The sequence below is a fragment of the Carcharhinus amblyrhynchos genome, chromosome 1 (genome assembly GCF_965287045.1).
Source record: "Carcharhinus amblyrhynchos chromosome 1, sCarAmb.v2.hapA, whole genome shotgun sequence".
Lineage (NCBI taxonomy): Eukaryota > Metazoa > Chordata > Chondrichthyes > Carcharhiniformes > Carcharhinidae > Carcharhinus > Carcharhinus amblyrhynchos.
Genome location: NC_137324.1, coordinates 91,842,138 through 91,860,749, shown reverse-complemented (window position 1 = coordinate 91,860,749; position 18,612 = coordinate 91,842,138).

The window sequence follows — 18,612 nt, the reverse complement described above, 5'->3', positions numbered from 1 at the left end:
TATGTACTTAGGTTAATTTTAAGATTAAGTGTTTCCTTAGAATTAATCTCAATTGTTCATCATGCAAATTGAAATGACTAAAAGTCTTTTTAAATCAAAGAATAGGAAAAATGTTTTTCTGAAAATGAGAGTCAAATATTTATAATAATCTATCTGATAAAATAATACTGCTATATAGTTAAAAGGGGTGCAGGTTGCTTGATTTGATAGTGATGTAATTAAGGTGATTGCAGAGGCTGCTGTTTTACTCTCTGGCTGGAATCTTATCACCGTTCACACTGATGGGATTTTTCCCATCCTGCTGCAGTGATCGGAGATTTGGCTGGTCGCCAAGTTGACTGATGTCACTGCAGTGGGAGCGCAACATGAACGGCAGGTAAGGTCATGTCCTTAGTGATCTTACCTGCCGTTCACATATTATCTGCAATTCAGAGAAGAGCTCTTCAATAAACCTTGTTGCTGTTAATTTCCACATGCAAATCAAGGCTGAAAACCGCCTGTCTCACGTGCCGCAGGAATCGTAGCAGGCAAGACAGAAAGTTCAGCGGATCATTTAAAGGAAGCTTGGGTGGTAACTTCCAATGCGTGGGTGTAGAATCCTGCCCCAAGGCTTTTCTTTCTGTGTAAAATGCACAACCCCTCGCATAGCTAGGATATTACAAGTATTACAAAAACATGAGAGTTATTCAGAAGAGGGTATAATAAGGATGAGTTTCAGTCAGCTTGATGTTCATTCTTAGCTTAATTGCAATATTTTTATTTAAAGAATGGATTTAGGAAAATGCAACTTTACAGTATAAACTGTGAAAGTTAGCATGTTGTCACTAAAGAGTTCCTCCTATGATGAATTGAACTGGCAGCTGGGTTTTAGGGCAGAAATATTTATTTTCTTTACTTTAACAAGGTCTGACACTTAGTTCAGATCAGGACACTAGAAAATTGAACAAGTATATTAAGATTTAAAAGGAAAGTTTACACAAAATGGAAACACATAATCACTATCAGATTGGTACTGAATCTGTTGTTCTTTTTCAAATGAAAGTAGTTGTTTGATGACATAAAGGATTCTGACACTTGAAAGTACTGCTTCATGTAATAGCAGCTGAAAAACACAAACCTCAACCCAATGATGCAGCAATGACTTTCAGTGAATATTTGAGCACATATGGAGTAATAAAAAGAGCTGCAGTTTGAATATCATGTCATAACGGTGAGAGTCAATAGAATAATGATGGCACTGAGCGTAAGGTAATGGGGATAACCTGATTCCTCCTATGCTTTCAAAGCTTTTCCACCAAATTTCAATTATTTGCAGATCAATGATGCTTCAGAGTGCTGTCTGATGGGCATTTATTTCCTCCTGAGTCACCACCTGCCAGTAATACTAAGGTTTTTCTTTCTCACTGATTGAATGGAATTTGTTACCAGATATAATAAAGTCAATTGATGTTCAGGTGACTTTATAAATCAGATAAACAAATCTGTAATCTTTATTTTTACCAAATTATCCATTCAATTCTTTTCTTATTTTCTGTATCACATCACACCTCCTTCCCACAGCCCCCCCTCAAAGCAAATAGTTCACATTGGTGCCTTGCTCCACAGACAGCAACACCACATCAAACGGACACCTTTATATCTGAATCAAGACAGGGAGCATTGATGGACTACTTCAACACATTGAGTATCAGCAACCAAGTCTGCCATAGCAGCAAGCAACAACTACTTGCTTTTATATAAAGGCTTTCAGATAATACTCACCCAAAGGTACATCACAGATGAGTAAAAGGAAATCACTGCCAAGCTGGAAAGTGTAAATTAGGAGGAATGAACAAAAGCTTTAACAAATAAGTAGATCTTGGAAAGATTATTAAAAACGGAAAGAAGGTGAAGTTTTTAGGTAAGGACTTCCAAGATGTAGAGGCAAGGTGGTTGAATGCCGTGCCATTGTTAATGGAACAAACGAAAAGTGGAATACAGATGACAGAGGAACAAAGGGTTCAGGAACTGGTATAGGGCTTGAGAGAAATGCAACGATATGACATTGGAAGTCTATGAAGGATATTCCAAATGGAGGATAAAACAAGTCCTGCTTTCAAGTCTTTGTACACCAGCGATGATGTGGAGATGCCGGCATTGGACTAGGGTGGGCACAGTAAAAAGTCCTACAACACCAGGTGAAAGTCCAACAGGTTTATTTGGAATCATGAGCTTTCAGAGCGCTGCTTTTCATCAGCTGAGTGAATTTTGAGAAGGTTGAGAGTAACTCAGACCCCTCTATTCAAGAGAGAAAAGTGTTATTTGCAGATAACATCCAGAATTTCAATCATTTACTAGTTGTCATACCAGAGCTGTTCTTTAATTATATCTATGACCAGCCATTGAACTCCTCCTGGACCACACAGTGATATATCTGTCATCATTAGCCAGGGGTCCTTTTGCCATGGTTCCTGGTCCAACAGCACCTTCATTCTGGCTCACGTGTCTGACTTGAATTCTAACTTGAGGTGGGCATTTACAGACATGTTAGCATTCCAAAATGTAAATCTGGGGTCCTTAATTTCTCCCAAGAAGCATGGCTGGACTTCTTCTTGGTGTGGCTTATATATCTGAATGACTCATTTAAGATTCTCTGCATGTCTCCAAGTGTTAGACTTACACACCTTTTCAAAAGGCACCAGGCAGTTGAACGCACTGCATGGTGAATATTGGGCACTGTCTGCTCTTGTGAGGTATTTTAATGCCACAACACTGACATGGTCCAATATCATCTTATGTTTTGCTTAGATTTTGCTTTCTTCACCTGTGAGTCTCTTTGAATTTGTATTGCTTCATGAGCTGGACTGTTGGGATTGCTCTGTACCATAGTTAAATTTTGCCCTGCAAAATGTATTAGTTTTGCTGGCGGACTTACAATTGTTGGACAATTTGGATGGCTTTTCCCAAAGTCAGTTTTTGTTTGGATTCCACTGCATCTGAAAGGGTATGATTGGCACTCCCACCACTATCAAGTCTCTTATGAGCTCTCACTTAAGACTACCATAATTACAGTCACCAGCCAATCTGTATTATTCATTTTTGACAGAGTCTATTGGTTCCCCAGGGTTCTTGACTCTCTTGTTAAACTTTGCTTGCTCCAAAATGTTACTATATTTTAGGTTAGGACTTCATGACCTCTTGAAAGTTATCAGATGATTTATTTATTCGTTCTCTGGCAATTATTTGGTCAGCAGTTGAACCAAATGGATATAATAGTGTATTCACTTATCTACTCTCTGTTTCCTTATTCAAGCTTGATTCTATCATATATCTTAAAAAATCTCCTTCTCCATAATGTCCAATTTCGTACCTGGTCTGGCTGTTGTATCTACCTTCATTGGTTGGGTATCCCATCCAAGGCTGTTTTCAGTTTTATTTTTGTTTAAGTGGTGCTGCAGTAATCATTTCTTTCCTTCCTGCGCTTGTCAGGATTTAGCAGGCTTCTGTCATGGATGTCTAGTTATTTTAAGCTTCATGAATTGTTTTGGTCAGCTAGCTGCTTTCCTAAGCTTGGATAATTGAATTGGAGCTGATTTTTTTTTCGCTCTGAATTCTTTTTATTTTGTTTCCATTTGTGCATTGCCGTCACATGTTATGGTGCTGACTCTGGATCCAGGCTGCAGCATTCTTCAAGCTGTGCTCATTACAACAATCGGGACAATATGCTGAATTTCAAAGTTTGTTTTAACCTTTATTTTTATTTCCTTCACCTGCTGCCGCCATGTTGTAACATTGTGTGTTGTTTCATGAAATATCAGTATCTAAATCCTTGTATGGCTGAGCGATAACCTCTTGCACAGACTCTCCATTCCCCACACCTCTCACATAGACTCTAACTACCCCCCATCCATCACACTGTCTCTTTACCCCCACACTTCATAAACACTCTCTTCCTCTCAACCCTCACACACACTCTCGCTTCCCCACATCTCTCACACACACTCTTGATTTGATTTGATTTATTATTGTCATATGTATTAGCATACAGTGAAAAGTATTTTTTCTTGCATGCTGCACAGACAAAGCATACCGTTCATAGAGAAGGAAACAAGACAGAGCCAAATGTAGTGTTGCAATCATAGCTAGAGTGTAGAGAAAGATTAACTTAATGTGAGGAAGGTCCGTTCAAAAGTCCGAAGGGAAGAAACTGTTCTTGAGTCAATTGGGATGCGACCTCAGACTTTTGCCAGAAGAAGATGGAAGAGAGGATGTCCGGGGTACATATAGTCCGTAAGCATGGGGTCCATAATTATGCTGGCTGCTTTGCTGAGGCAACAGGAAGTGTAGGCAGAGTCAATGGATGGGAGGCTGGTTTGCGTGATGGATTAAGCTACATTCACAGTCTTTTGTAGTTTCTTGTGGTCTTGAGCAGAGCAGGAGCCATACCAAGCTGTGATATAACCAAAAAGAATGCTTTTTATAATGTATCCGTAAAAGTTGTTGAGAGTTATAACTGACATGCCAAATTTCCTTCGTCTTTTGAGAAAGAAGAGGCATTGGTGGACTTTCTTAATTATAGTGTTGGCATGGGAGGACAAATACAGGTTGTTTATGATCTGGATACCTAAAATCTTAAAGCTCTCAACCATTTCTACTTCATCCTCATTGATATAGGCAGGGGTATGTTCTCCAGTACGCTTCCTGAAGTTGATGACAATCTCCTTCATTTTGTTGACTTTAAGGGAAAGATTATCATCACCGCACCAGTTCACTCTAACTACCCCATCACTCACACGCACTTTCTCTTCACCCCCACTCCTCATAAACACTCTGTCTTTCTCCCACACCTCGAACACACTATCTCAATCCCCTTATGCTTCGCATGCACTCTTTCCTTCCGATCCCTTGCACACAATTTCTCTTAATTCATTCCTCATGCTCACTCTCTCCAGCCCTCACTGCAACAACACGCTCTATCTAACCGCACCCCCCCCACCCCCCTCCGCTACACCCCCACTCTTCACACACACTTTTCCATCGTCTACTTCCATTTCACACTTGCTCTCTCTCCCTTCCCCATCTTGAGAAATCTTGAGGTGCAGAAGCTCTAAAAAATACGTTGGTCATATCATTTCTTAATCTTCTATTACATTGTTTTTCTATGCAATCATCACTTGAATCCCAAAATTATGCATCTTAAGTGAAACATATTAGTGTCAGTTGCCATTTTATTTCAAACCATGTATCATTGAATCGTTAGTCTGTAGCATAGCTAGAAATTCATTAAACAACAGTTTAATGATGTAATTCAAGCCTATTAAAATATGAATTATAAAGCTTGAATTACATAGTATGGCAGAACATGCTCAAGGGCTGAATGGCCTTCCCTTGATCCTGTGATTCTACCTAGATATCAATGAATGGAGCTTGACAAATGTATGTAATCATTCATGCATCAAGCTCTTTCTCCAGTAAATTCAGACTAGTTCTTCTCTCAAAGAAGTATTAGTCAGCGAAATTAATAGCTCTCAAAGCACCTCTTCCATTTTCTACAGCATTCGATGTTAAAAAAGGTCTGTTTCAGCAACCTGATCAATCTTCAGTGCCTCAAATCAGTTTAAGACTGTTTATGCATTTACATTCAAGAAGTCAATATCCAAAGCATTTGTTACCTACCACTGTATCATTTTCATAATAAGAATGAATACAAAACATATATATCTTACTCCTCAATCTAACCACCACGCTAAATATTCCAGGGACCTGTCTAGCATTTCTGGCCACTAACAGAACTTTACTGTGGGAATGCCATCTGATGAGTTGTTTTTTCCAATGCATTTTTCAAATTAAATTGTGGTTTTAGTTAACTTCAGCTGTAACAAATACTTGTGTATGCAAACTTGCAAATGTTTTACACTTTGTAAAAGATTTACTTCTGAGGCCAATTTCTATTTATGCAAATAACTTTAATTTTATTCGCCATAACTTATTTTCATCAACCAGCATAATCCAATCACAATTTCTGAAACTTTTCTTTCTATCTGAAAATCAACCCTGTTCTTACAGCAGGTTCAGTGTGGGTGGCACAGTGGTTAGCATCGCTGCCTCACGGTGCCAGGGATCTAGGGTCGATTCCCAGCTTGGGTCATTGTCTATGCAGAGTCTGCACGTTCTCCCCATCTTGGTCCGTGGGTTTCCTCTACGCTCCGGTTTCCTCCGACAGCCCAAAAGACATGCCCATTAGGTGTATTGGCCATGCTAAATTCTCCCTCAGTGTACCAAACGTACACCAGAGTGTGGCAACTAGAGGATTTTCACTGCAGTGTTAATGTAAGCCTTACATGTGGCTGACAAATAAGCTTTTTGTTTTTTTGTGACACTAATAAATAAATAATACCAGTTGGCTGCAGCAAGAAATTTCTCAACCAAATGAAATATGGTGATGTAATGAGGATGGATATGAACTGTGGGGTGGTTAGGGCATGGCATCTTCCCACTAGAAATATTGGCAGGAGTAGAATCCATCGTACATTTCACATCTGAATAAGAAAATGGAGAAGTATGGGAAATAGGACAACATGAATAGTTTTGTGAGCTTAGCAATTGCAATAATGAACTAATTAGCTTCCTTCAGCGCAGTGAATTTACACAGTTCCCACATTGAAATTGAATATCATCTCAGGAGTACTGCTATGGATTAAATTCATTGCTTTTCAACATGTTGAATAAGGAACAAATTCGTGCCTACACTCTCAATTATGTTTACCTGGCTGTTTATTGATTAAAGTAATATCTAATTTCTGACTAATTATCATTATTTCATCATATACATAGCTAATTTTAAGTATCATAGAATCCCTAAATGCCATTCAGCCTATAAAATCTGCACCGACTCTCTGACAGAGTGTCTTCCCCTCCGTGGTGACTGACATACTTTCTGCTACAAAACATTCCGAAACAAACTTCATCCCATGATTCAACGATATTGTTGACAGCTTTGAGGATGGTGTAGCCATGCCAAAATCCCCTGACTGATAGTGCATTCTCACCATCGGTTGCTTTGATGAGTTGAGAGAAGGCATGGCTTAAGCAGTAAAACTTGCATGTTAATGTTACTTCCTGATCCACAGGCTGGAACAATGAAGACATGTCAGGTGGTGGGAAAATCACTTCACATTTTCAGGCGTGTCACCAAAGCTGATAGGATGATCTCGGCATTTTCCTAAGAGGAACAATATCTTGAAAGCGATATTTTCTCTGGTGCAATAAAGGGTGGCATGGTGGCACAGTGCTTAGCACTGCTGCTCACAGAGCCAGGGAGCCGGGTTCAATGTCGGCCTCAGGTCACTGTTTGTGTGGAGTTTGTACTTTTGCCCTATGTTTGCATGGGTTTCTCTGGATTCTCTGGTTTTCTCCCACAGCCCAAAGATATGGGGTTAGGTTGATTGGCCATGCTAAGTTGACCCTAGTGTCAGGGGATTAGCAGGGTAAATATGTGGGGTTGTGGAAATAGTGCCTGCGTGGGATTGGGGGTTGGTGCAGACTTGATGGGCCAAACAGCCTCCTTCAGCACTGTAGGGATTCTACGATTCTACAATATTTCCTTCAGGAATACAGAAAAAAAAATCTTGAAAGAGTGCCCCTGTCATCCAGGATTTCTTATGTGAACCCCAAATAGAAATCAGATGTTATGTGGAATAACCTCTCAAAGCCCCTGTTGTCAAGGGGTGTAAGATCACTAAACGTTTAAATTTAAAATCTCCTGCAGTGTTTCCATCAAGCAGAATAGTCAGGCAATCTTTGGCAGCTTAAATCCTGGTGCTGTTTTCTCTTCTTTCACCATGTACATTCTTTGTGGCATGTGCTGCTGTGATTTAGTCGGTTGAAGAGCCTGCCTGACAAACAGGAGATCGTAAGTTTGAATCTGAACAATACATCAAATTGGTTTAAATCAGATTAAAAAACAACAGCACTAAGGAGATAGTATGAAATAGTGATCAATGGTTCCTTTGGAGCTTCATGTCTTTTGAATAATTGCCCTGGGATTACCAAGAGCAGGTTTATGTAAAAGTTCGGATTCACCAAATTTGGAATGGGGCTCCCAATGTCTGGCAATCAAATTCTAATGCAATGAACACTGATTTTGGGTGGCACGGTGACACAGTGGTTAGCGCTGCTGCCTCACAGCGCCAGGGACCTGGGTTCAAATCTGGCCTTGGGTGACTGTCTGTGTGGAGTTTGCACATTTTCATTATGTCTACGTAGGTTTCCTCCCAAACTTTTCCTCCAAACCTCCAAAGATGTGCGGTTATGTGGACTGGCCATAGTAAATGCACAGGGTTATGGAGCTAGGAGGAGAGGAGGGCCTGGGTAGGATGCTCTTTCGGAGAGTCAGAACAGACTGGATGGACCAGATGGCCTCTTTATACAGTGTAGGGATGCTATAGTTCAATGTTTCCAAAAATGTCTCATCAATGTTAAAACTTTCAGTGAATAGCCAACTCTTTCAGCACTGTTCTTCAAATATGCAGAAAACTCATCAGCTGTTTCTCGCTGCTTTGCTGAGCATTTTAATGTTGTGCGGGTAGGAATAATTTTTGAAACACTTGAATCATCCATGGCTAGTATTAAAACGTTGAAACTTTCCGACTGAGAACTCTCACCTTATTCATTCTCTAAGCCTTCCCTCAGGCTTTAGGTTTTTGCTTGGATGATCATCAAACTAAAAGGCACCTGGGGCTGTTTTGGTCTTTGATTCAGACTGCCAAAAGGCATTTTCACATTCTCCATGATGCTGTTTCTTCTCCAACTCACCCTATCAACACTTAAAGGTGTAACACTCTCTTCACTGTATTTGATATTGTCAGCGTTCCCACGGATCGTTCTCACTCTCATGGCAGGTAGCCCAAGTGCTGTATCCACAGCACATTCTCCAACCTCAATATGCTTTGAAACTCCAATTTCGCTGCAAGAGTGATAGTTTTTCTTGCTTTCTCAGCAGCAACAGACACATTACCACCTGCTGGGTGTTTCAGACTCATGATTAAGAGTGATTCCAAGGGATTGCAGCACTAAATCGAAACAAAGGACTTGAAAATGGCTCCTCAACTTCAGCAAATGGCTTTCTTACTAGCTCTAAAATGGCCTCTCTGCCTCACCTGGGGCATAGATCAGCTAGACAGTCAATATATTTTCCCAAAGGTAGGGGAGTCTAAAACTAGGAGGCATAGGTTTAAGGTGAAAGGGGAGAGATACGAAAGTGTCCAGAGGGGCAATTTTTTTCACACAGAGGGTGTTGATTGCCTGGAACAAGCTGCCAGAAGTAGTAGTAGAGGCAGGTACAATTTTATCTTTTAAAAAGCACTTAAACAGTTACATGGGTAAGATGGGTATCAAGGGACATGGGCCAAATGCAGGCAACTGGGACTAGCTTTGGGGTTTTAAAAAAAGGGTGGCATGGACAAGTTGGGCTGAAGGGCCTGTTTCCATGCTGTAAACCTCTGTGGCCTCCCATAGACTAAAATAAGGGCCGGTCTTGAGCCACCAACATTAATCAGAGAATTGCAGAGTCTTCTGAAGGATAAGTACTGCACAGTGCACTACAGCCTGCATTTTTCATCCAGTCAGGCCCTGAGGCAAGCAAAGAAATTTTACCTCTGTACAGTAGAAAATGCCCCTCTTTACATTTAAAATGACCTTTCTGTAATGTGAAGCTCCGCAGCAGGCACAGGTGGGCTCCAAAATTAGGAGACAAGGATTATTTTTCTTCACAGATCAGCAGCTCAGGCTTCGCAATCTTCCCCCTCCCTCCATCTCCCCGCCAAAAAAGAATATACCAACAGAATGTTGCTTCAGACTTTTTTCAACAATTGTAGTTCCTCCAAGTGTGGACAAATGGTGCTTGCATCAGGATGAGACCAGTTGGGTCACGGGACCTGATGTCAGATCAACACACAACAGTGTAATGAGATGCAATGATGTCGGGCAAAGACAACGTGCAGAGAAAGCATGCAACTCCAACACCGAAGTGACATAAAAACAAAACTAATGAAGCAGATCAGTAAAACAGGCTCGGAAGACCCCTCAAGCACACATGCATATGAACTAGGAACAGAAGTAGGCCATTCAGTCTGTTGAGTCTGTTCTACTATTCAACAGGATCATGGCTGATCTGATTGTGCCCTCATCTCCACGTTCCATCTATCCCCGATAACCTTGGACTCCCTTGTTGTTCAAGAACATATCTATCTCTGCCTTAAAAATATTTAATGATCTTGTTTCCACTGCCCTCTGGCAAAATAGTTCCAAAGGTCACAAGACTCTAAGAGAAAATAAATTGTTTCATCTCCTTCTTAAATTGAAGAGCTCTTATTTTTAAAAATGTGTCACTTAATTTTAGTCTCTAACAAAAAGGGGAACATCCTTTCAGCATCCACCCTGGCAAGTTCTCTCAGGATCTTACCTGTTGCAATCAGACCAGCTCTCATTCTTCTGAACTGCCTTGTATACAGTCTCAGCCTGTCCAACCTTCCTTGTAAGATGGAACCTGCCAGGGGTGCACAAGTAAATAGAGCCCCTGAGAGGAGAGGAATGCCTGGACATTAGCCTGACACCACTGCCTGGCACAGTGCCACTGGGTGGCCCTTCTGGGGAGCTCCATTGTGACAGGGGGGCTTCCCGTTACGCATGGGGAGTTCCCCTTCTGCATGTGCGGGATGGTCTCCGCATATGTGTGGGGATAGAGGGGTGAGGGGGCATGGGGTGGGAGAGTTCTGTCTTTCTTACCAGAGGCCTGGGCACCCTATTTTGGAATTCCTGGGGTTGCTGTGTTTTTCTGGCCCTGCCCTGCCAGCATGGCAGCATGGGGCATGCCTGCAGATTTTCGTCTGCAATGAGTGCCACACAATGTGGTGAGGAAAGCCAGCTGCACACTAATTTTCTCACTTCTGTCAGCACTCTGTGCAAAAAACTGAAAATTCTGCTCCAGAATTGGAAGAGACTCCAATGGCAGGGAAGGAATTGGAAATGTCAACATCGAGGGCGATCATCTCCTTACCAAATGAACAGAACATGGGCTTATCATCACAAATACCCTGTTTTACCGAGTGAACAGGTATAAAATATTATAGCAACACTAAGAACTGGGACCAAATCGACTACATCATCATCCATGCTCAGAATTCCAAAGGTGTCTGCACCACCAGAGCAATGACAGAAGCTGATGACAGATCTACTGATATTGTCTTATTTGTTCAATCATATCTATCAGACTGGCTTCCAAATGCCAGGTGTAACAGAAGAAATGTCCATGAAAGATCAATGTTGAAACTCTGAAGGATTTAATCAGAAGAGATTGATTCCAAAAATGCTTTAGGGTAAAACTTTCAAACTTCAGTCCGTAACAAAAGAAGTGTCCAAAGTGATTGGGGTGTCCTTAAGTCCAATATCATCAATGCCTGGAAAAAGACACTTGGATTTTCTGTCAGGAAAAATCAGGATGGGTTTGATGAAAATAATCAGGTTATCAATAAACTGTTTGATTGCAAGTGCAAGACTTTCTGCACCTGGCAAAATGACCCACACTCAAAATAAAAGAAACTGACTCACCAATAAGTAAAGGTTGAGGTACAAAGGATTACCCATGACATGAAGAACATACAGTAGACAGACAAGGTAAAGGAAATTCAATATCTTGCTGACACGAATGACATTTGTGACATCTTCACTGCCACAAAGACCATTTATGGCCCAAGAATTCAAGGACCAGCTCTTCTAAGACTAGGTCCTCAAAGGGCCAAAGCCTGGGGAGATCTGATCAAGTAAAGGGAGGCTATCAATGTTAGTTGCTGGGAACATTTTCAATTATGAATCAATTGTTCACAAGAGTGTTTCAACACTCAGTTAACAAGGATCGCAGAACATGGAAGAAATGCAATATTCTCATTAATTCTCTGGAGACCATTATCTTGGGCCGAAAAATATGGTGTCTATGGAAAGGTTCCCACCATTTTGAGATCCAGTACTGATAAAATGAAGAGGAAAAGTGAAAGTGCCACATAGGAAACACCATGACCTGAACTGATATTACATGGCAATACATCATACATGACAAGATAGATCCAATGTGCCATAAAATCTTCAGATCTTGAAGCAGCCTCATTAGCCATCTTCATGTTCATGGAAGACAATCATTCTTGCTTGCAGGGAATTGCCAATTATAATAATAACAACAGTGCTACACATCACAATGGGGTGTGTCCTCAACTGTCTCCACAAGGATTGTGGGATGGTCACTCTTACCAATGGGGTCATGCGCAATTGTAATCTGTGACAGATAGATTGATAAATTCAATGTGAAGAAGATTTATCCCTCTTGTTGGTTCTCTCACTACAATCAGGATTTTCCAGTTCCACCTGCAGCAGATCTGGAAATTCCCACCAAGTTCAATAGACCTTTGGCTGGTCCATCAAATTTTCCATCCCACCTGCTATGATTCCTGCTGTGGGTTGAACTGGAAAATCCCAGCCCACCCAATGTGTAGGTTAGGTGGATTAGTCATGATAAGTTGCCCTTTGTGTCCCAAGATGTGTAGGTTAGGGGGATTAGTGGGATAAATGCGTTGAGTTATGGGGATAGGGTGAGGACCCTGGTTAAGATGCTGTCCTAGAGAGTCAGTGCAGATTCCATGGGTTGAATAGACACCGTCTGTACTGTCAGGCTTCTATGGGATTCTATGAACAGAGTAGGTCAGAGATTAGGCATCCTGCAGCAAGTAACTCACTTCCTGACTCCTCAAAGCCTATCCACCACCTACAGGCACAAATCAGGAGTGCGATTGAACACTGTCTCCTAGACTAGATGAATGCACCTCCATCAACACTCGAGAAGCTTGACACATCCAGGACAAAGCAGTCCACTTGATTGCCAATGCTTCCACAAATATTCACTCCCTCCACCTTCGACTAACAATAGCAACAGAGTGTACTATCCATGAGATTCACTGCAGAAAATCACCAAGATTCTTTAGATCAAACTTATCACTATATAAGACAAGAATAGCAGACACATGGGAACATCACCGTCTTAATGTTTGCCTCCACGTCACTTGCGATCCTAACTTGGAAATATATTGCTGTTCCTTCACTGGAACTCCCTCCCTCCCTAAGGACTGTGGGTGTACCTATACCTCAACAACTGCAGCAACTCAACAAGGCAGGTCACCACCATCTACTCAAGAGTGATGGGCAATAAATGCAGTAATGTTTGCGTCCCACGAATGATTTTTTTAAAAAATCAGTAGGAATTTTCTTTGTCTATGTTTGATCTGATGCCATAACACTTCAAGGGGTCAAGATTCAATTTTGATTTGATTTGACTTATTATTGTCACATGAGTTAGTACACAATGAAATGTACTGTTTCTTGTGTACTATTTAAACAAGCACACCATATAGAGGGAAGGAAAGGAGAGAGAGTGTAGAATGTACTTCAGTCATATCTAGAGTTTACAAAAAGATCAGCTTAATACGAGGCAAGCCCATTAAAAAGTCTGATGGCAGTAGGGAAAAACTTTTCTTGAGTCAGTTGGTACATGAACTCAGACTTTTATTGATGGAAGAGGATGATAGAGAGTATGTCTACGGTGTGTGGGGCCATTGATTACGCTGCTTACTTTTTCGAGGCAGGGGGAAGTATAGATGGAGTCAGTGGGTGAGAGGCTGGTTTGTGTGATGGATTGGGCTTTGTTCATGATCCTTTATAATTTTTTGTGGTCTTGAACAGACCAGGAACGACACCAAACTGATACATCAGGAGAAGATGCTTTCCAGAGTGCATCTCTAAAAGTTGGTGAGAGTCATAGCAAAAGTCATAGAAAGTCAGTGTATGGTTGGAATAAAATGCATTAACTCTTTCAACTTGTCCAGACAAATTACTAGTGACTATGCTGCAGATTACTTTATACTTTGTGGACTAATATCAGAAAATTCTTGTGTTGATTGAATGGGGTCAACCCCTGCTATATTTAGTCATTGACACAAGAACAATGACCACGTCACTATTCACCAAATAAATTTGTTTTTATTACTTTTCTATAATCATGTATATTTCTAGATATACAGTGCCTATTACTCTTGATTTTTCTTTATGGTGGTTCATATATATCTGGAGGCAGAGAGCTAGAGTGAGTATGCTCACTCTAATATAATGACTACATGCACCTCCAGGATCTGTTGGAGACAATTGTTAACAATCCTGACCTGTGCAAGCTGACTGTTTGGAGGAGCATTGAAAAGAGGCAGAGGGAAAGGGAAAGCTCAGCTGGCTGAGAAAAGGGCCCAGAGAATTCCTTAGCCTCCTGAGAAAGTAGAGGCTTTGGTAGCTATCATGACTATAGTGTCGGCGTGGAGGGACCACAACAGGTTGTTGATGATCTGGACACCTAGAAACTTGCAGCTTTTGACCATTACCACTTTATCCCATAGGAGGACTCCTAGGGCAACTACCTCCCAAATGTATGCCATTGTGAAATGATCTCCAGTGGACCAATCTTGCTGGTGGGATGGAACGTTTCCATTTGCACCCCAGAGCTATGCAATGGTATAAGTTGAATCTGAGTGCATAACGTCATACTTAAAGGAATGTTGGTGTTTAGGTCATGGTCTGCAAAATTTATTAATTGAGTATGATTCTGTCAGGTGTTTCCTTGACTATTTAGTGGGACAGCTGTCCCATTTTTCTGGCACACACCATTATTAGAGGGATTTTGCAGGGCTGACAGGGCTGGCAGGGCTGGGTATGTGTTTTCAGTGATTTGGTTGATGCCAGGCCATCTGTCCAATTTCTCTCCTTTTTGACTTTCCTGCTGCAGCTTGACATAACTGAATGGCTTGGCTGGCCATTTCACAGAGCATTCAAAAGTCAACCACATCAAAGAATCCGGGGGTCACATGGGGGCCAGACCAGACAAAAACAGCAGATTTCCTTCCGTGAAGGATATTAGTGAACCAAATGGGTGGGGATTGTACAATGTGAACACGTTTCCACAAAGAATTAGCCTGGGTTGCTACTCCAGTGTGACATTACAACTAAGGCACTGCTGCCTCCCATTCCACAGCCACTTCCTCCTGTCCTGCCACCCCATCCCCCTCTCTGCCACTCCACACCCCCAACTAAGTATTCCTTCCCACTTAAACATTTTTTTAGACACCAATGGTGGTGAAATTGACTTTAAACGATAGCACAAAATGAGTGACAATGAATTGTCATCACATTTTACACTCTGCCTTATTTTCTGTTCCATGAAACCAGGATAAATTGTACTTGTGAAATGTTTGCGAACTAATTTTTATTTTGAGATTTGACATTTGAATGAGGAGCTGGGAGGAATCCAAGAAAATATGTGTTACTATTAGTCATGACTGCAGACTTTATTCCCAAGCTCTTTGACTGAACAATTGACACATCACGTTGCTCATGCTTTAATTATTAGTGCTAGTCAGGTGACACATCCAAAGTAAAAAAAAACTGAAAGTGAACTATTTTACGCTTTTTAGAGAATCAGAAATCATGTATTCTTGATTACATGGATCAATAACAGTTCTTAAAGGAATTCACTTGATTTGGCTGGTATTGAAATTCATTTAATCTTTAAGCCTTACTTTCCAGTGTCCCTTGACATGCATTTTTCCATTCAGGGTACATTACAATAATGAGTAGAATAATTCAGAGTTTAAGGGGAAAAAAATTTCTCGTAGTTTAATTGTTACATGGGGTGATTAATTTTCAGTCGATGATTCCACCATACTGTCAAGTTAATTATCTTGTGGTAGCTGGGTTCACTACTAGACATTAAAACATTTCTCTTTGCATGTGTCATGGCAAATGGGCTTCTCTGGATCATTATGTTAGTATAACTCTACAGCATTCTAATCTTCTCAACATGAGCACTAGCAGTGTTAGAAAGAGGGTGGCAAAAAGGAGGGAGAGTGCTGTGACATTGTAGATGATGAGAGTGGTGCAGCAGGGCAAACTGAGGTCACTTCTCTCATCGCTTATAGAATGCAATTCAAAATGGTTATTTTAGTTTTTAATTGGAATGTCTTTTAACTATTTATTTTTTACAGGACATTTATTCATTCTTCACTGCACTTTCTTCAGTAATCAAAAATGTCAACTGAGACTTCAGTATTATAAAAGTGTTCCATTTGAGTTACAGAACTGTGCAATGTTATAAGTTGACTCTGAGCGTATAACGTCATTTACTTACTCAGCCTGAGTCAAGTTTATTTGCATACCTTGCACCTCGCCTTGCCACGATTCTTTAACGTCATAATCAAATTGTACATTTTAACTCCTTTGAACCTTTTAGAATTAGGTTTAGTCCTCTGTTACTTCAACCATTTTTTCACACCACAGAAACCCATAGTGGGCGACACAGTGGAACAGTGGTTAACACTGCTGTCTCAAAGTGCCAGGGAGCTGGGTTCGAGCTTTGGGTCATGTGCAGAGCCTGCAGGTTCTCCCGTGTCTGCCTGGGTTTCCTTTGGTTGCTCCAGTTTCTTCACACAGACCGAAAGATGTGCTACTTAGATGCATTGGTCATGTTAAATGCTCCCTCAGTGTATCTGAACAGGCACCACGTTGTGTCGAATAGGAGATTTTCACAAGAACTTCATTGTTGTGTTAATGTAAACCTCCTTATGGCACTAATAGATAAGCTTTAAAAACATAGTAATATAATTACTGGGGATTCAATTTGTTTTTTCAATTGTTCTAAAATGTTCCAAATCAATCAAATGGGCTTTGTTTTTTCATGGGAAAATAATACGAATTGTGCTCACTGAAAACCCCTTTTACAACTTTCTACAAATGTTTACGTTCTTCCATAATTAACATAAAGGCTAAAAAAAATTCAGGTTTTTTTTAGGAGCTATAAGTAACATTAGAGGTGCAAGGTGATGTCCGAAGTGTGCACATGCACTTCTGGTGCATTTTGCGCTGGGCACTATGTTGATAAGTGCACTCGTATACATGCAGTGGCCAACCTGCTCAAGCTAATATCCTCCTTTAACCTTGTACAACTGGACATGCATTCAAGAGCACAAAAGAATCCCTCATTTCCCCACGCAAGAACTATTTAAAAGGATCAATAACTACTTTCATAAAATCATGGAATTCTAGAATTGTCACGACACAAAAAGGAGACCATTTGACCCATCATGTTGGTTCTCTCCAAGATCAACTCAGTGAAGTCTTACATTCCTGCACATTTTCCCATAACCCTGCGAATATTTCTTTTCAGATAATTTTTCTGTTCCCTTTTGAAAGGCTCAGTTGAATTTACCTCCCACCATGCCTTCAATTGCTGCATAAAAAGTTCTTCCTCGTGTCACCTTTGGTTATTTCGTTGTTCACCTTAACCTTGTAATTCCTTGTCCTCAACATTTCTCCCCATCTACTCTGTCAATATAATTTGTTGCTGAATAATTTATCCAGTCTATTACTACAATTGTAAATCGGTAGTGCTTTCTGGGGTTCTTTCAAGTCGCCAATGTTTACAGGAAGCGGTGTGTCAAGTGCTGACTTCAGGGCTTCTGCATAAACATTTATAAAGCAACTCATGAATGCAATAGCATTATACTCCTGATAGCCAACTGGTGAAGATCTCCGGCAAGGTCCCGATTCTCCACGCCCCTCGCCAGAGACATCACAAAGTTTACACTCACAAAGTGTGAGAACCTTGTTTTAATGGATTTCAATAAATTTTAATATAATGAGCCAGCTCCCCACCACATGATTCCCCATCACTGAATGTTCAAACCTTGCCAATATGATGTCACCTCAGTGAGGTTTGCAACAGCTTTTTCATCAATCATCATGTAATTCCTTTTGTAAAGGGCAATTTTACCTGCTTGTTCTACACGTCAATTGGTGTGTTGAGCTGGTAAGATCGTGAGAGAGGTGAAAAACCAGCTTTGCGCCTGGTTTCTTGTCTTTCACGATACAGCTGGCAGTGTGAAGCCTGGGAAGGGTGCTAGGCTGATTATATTATTTAAATCTCAGTTTAAGTACTATTAGTGAGCCCGAGCACATTGTCCAAGCTCACTTATGTAGATGGAGAAAGAATGACTACAACAATGATTTAACATCAAAATTGGCAATCGTGGCTTTAAAATGGCTATTCTAGCTGAGAGTTAAGCATGCCTGGATTTTTGGTCAACTTATAATTAAAACCAAATACAGATTGTTAAGTTACTCTGAATCAGCGTTCTGGCCTGGAAACTATAATCTAAAGTTCCTGTGTTGAATAAATAAGTAACGTTGCTAACTTTCGGATAGACAAAACTGGCTCGGTCATTGAAGACAGAAGGTAACAATGAAAGGGTGTGTTTCTGAATGGAGGGTTGTGACAAGTGGCGTTCCTCAGGGATCAGTGCTGGGACCTTTGCTGTATAAATGATTTGGAGGAAAATGTAATTGATTTATTAGTAAGTTTGCGGGTGGCCCAAAGGTTGGTGGATTTGCGGATAGCGATTAGGAACATTGGAAGATACAGCAGGATATAGATCAGTTGGAGGTTTGGGTGGAGAAATAGCAGTTGGAGTTTAATCCAGACAAATGTAAGGTAATGTA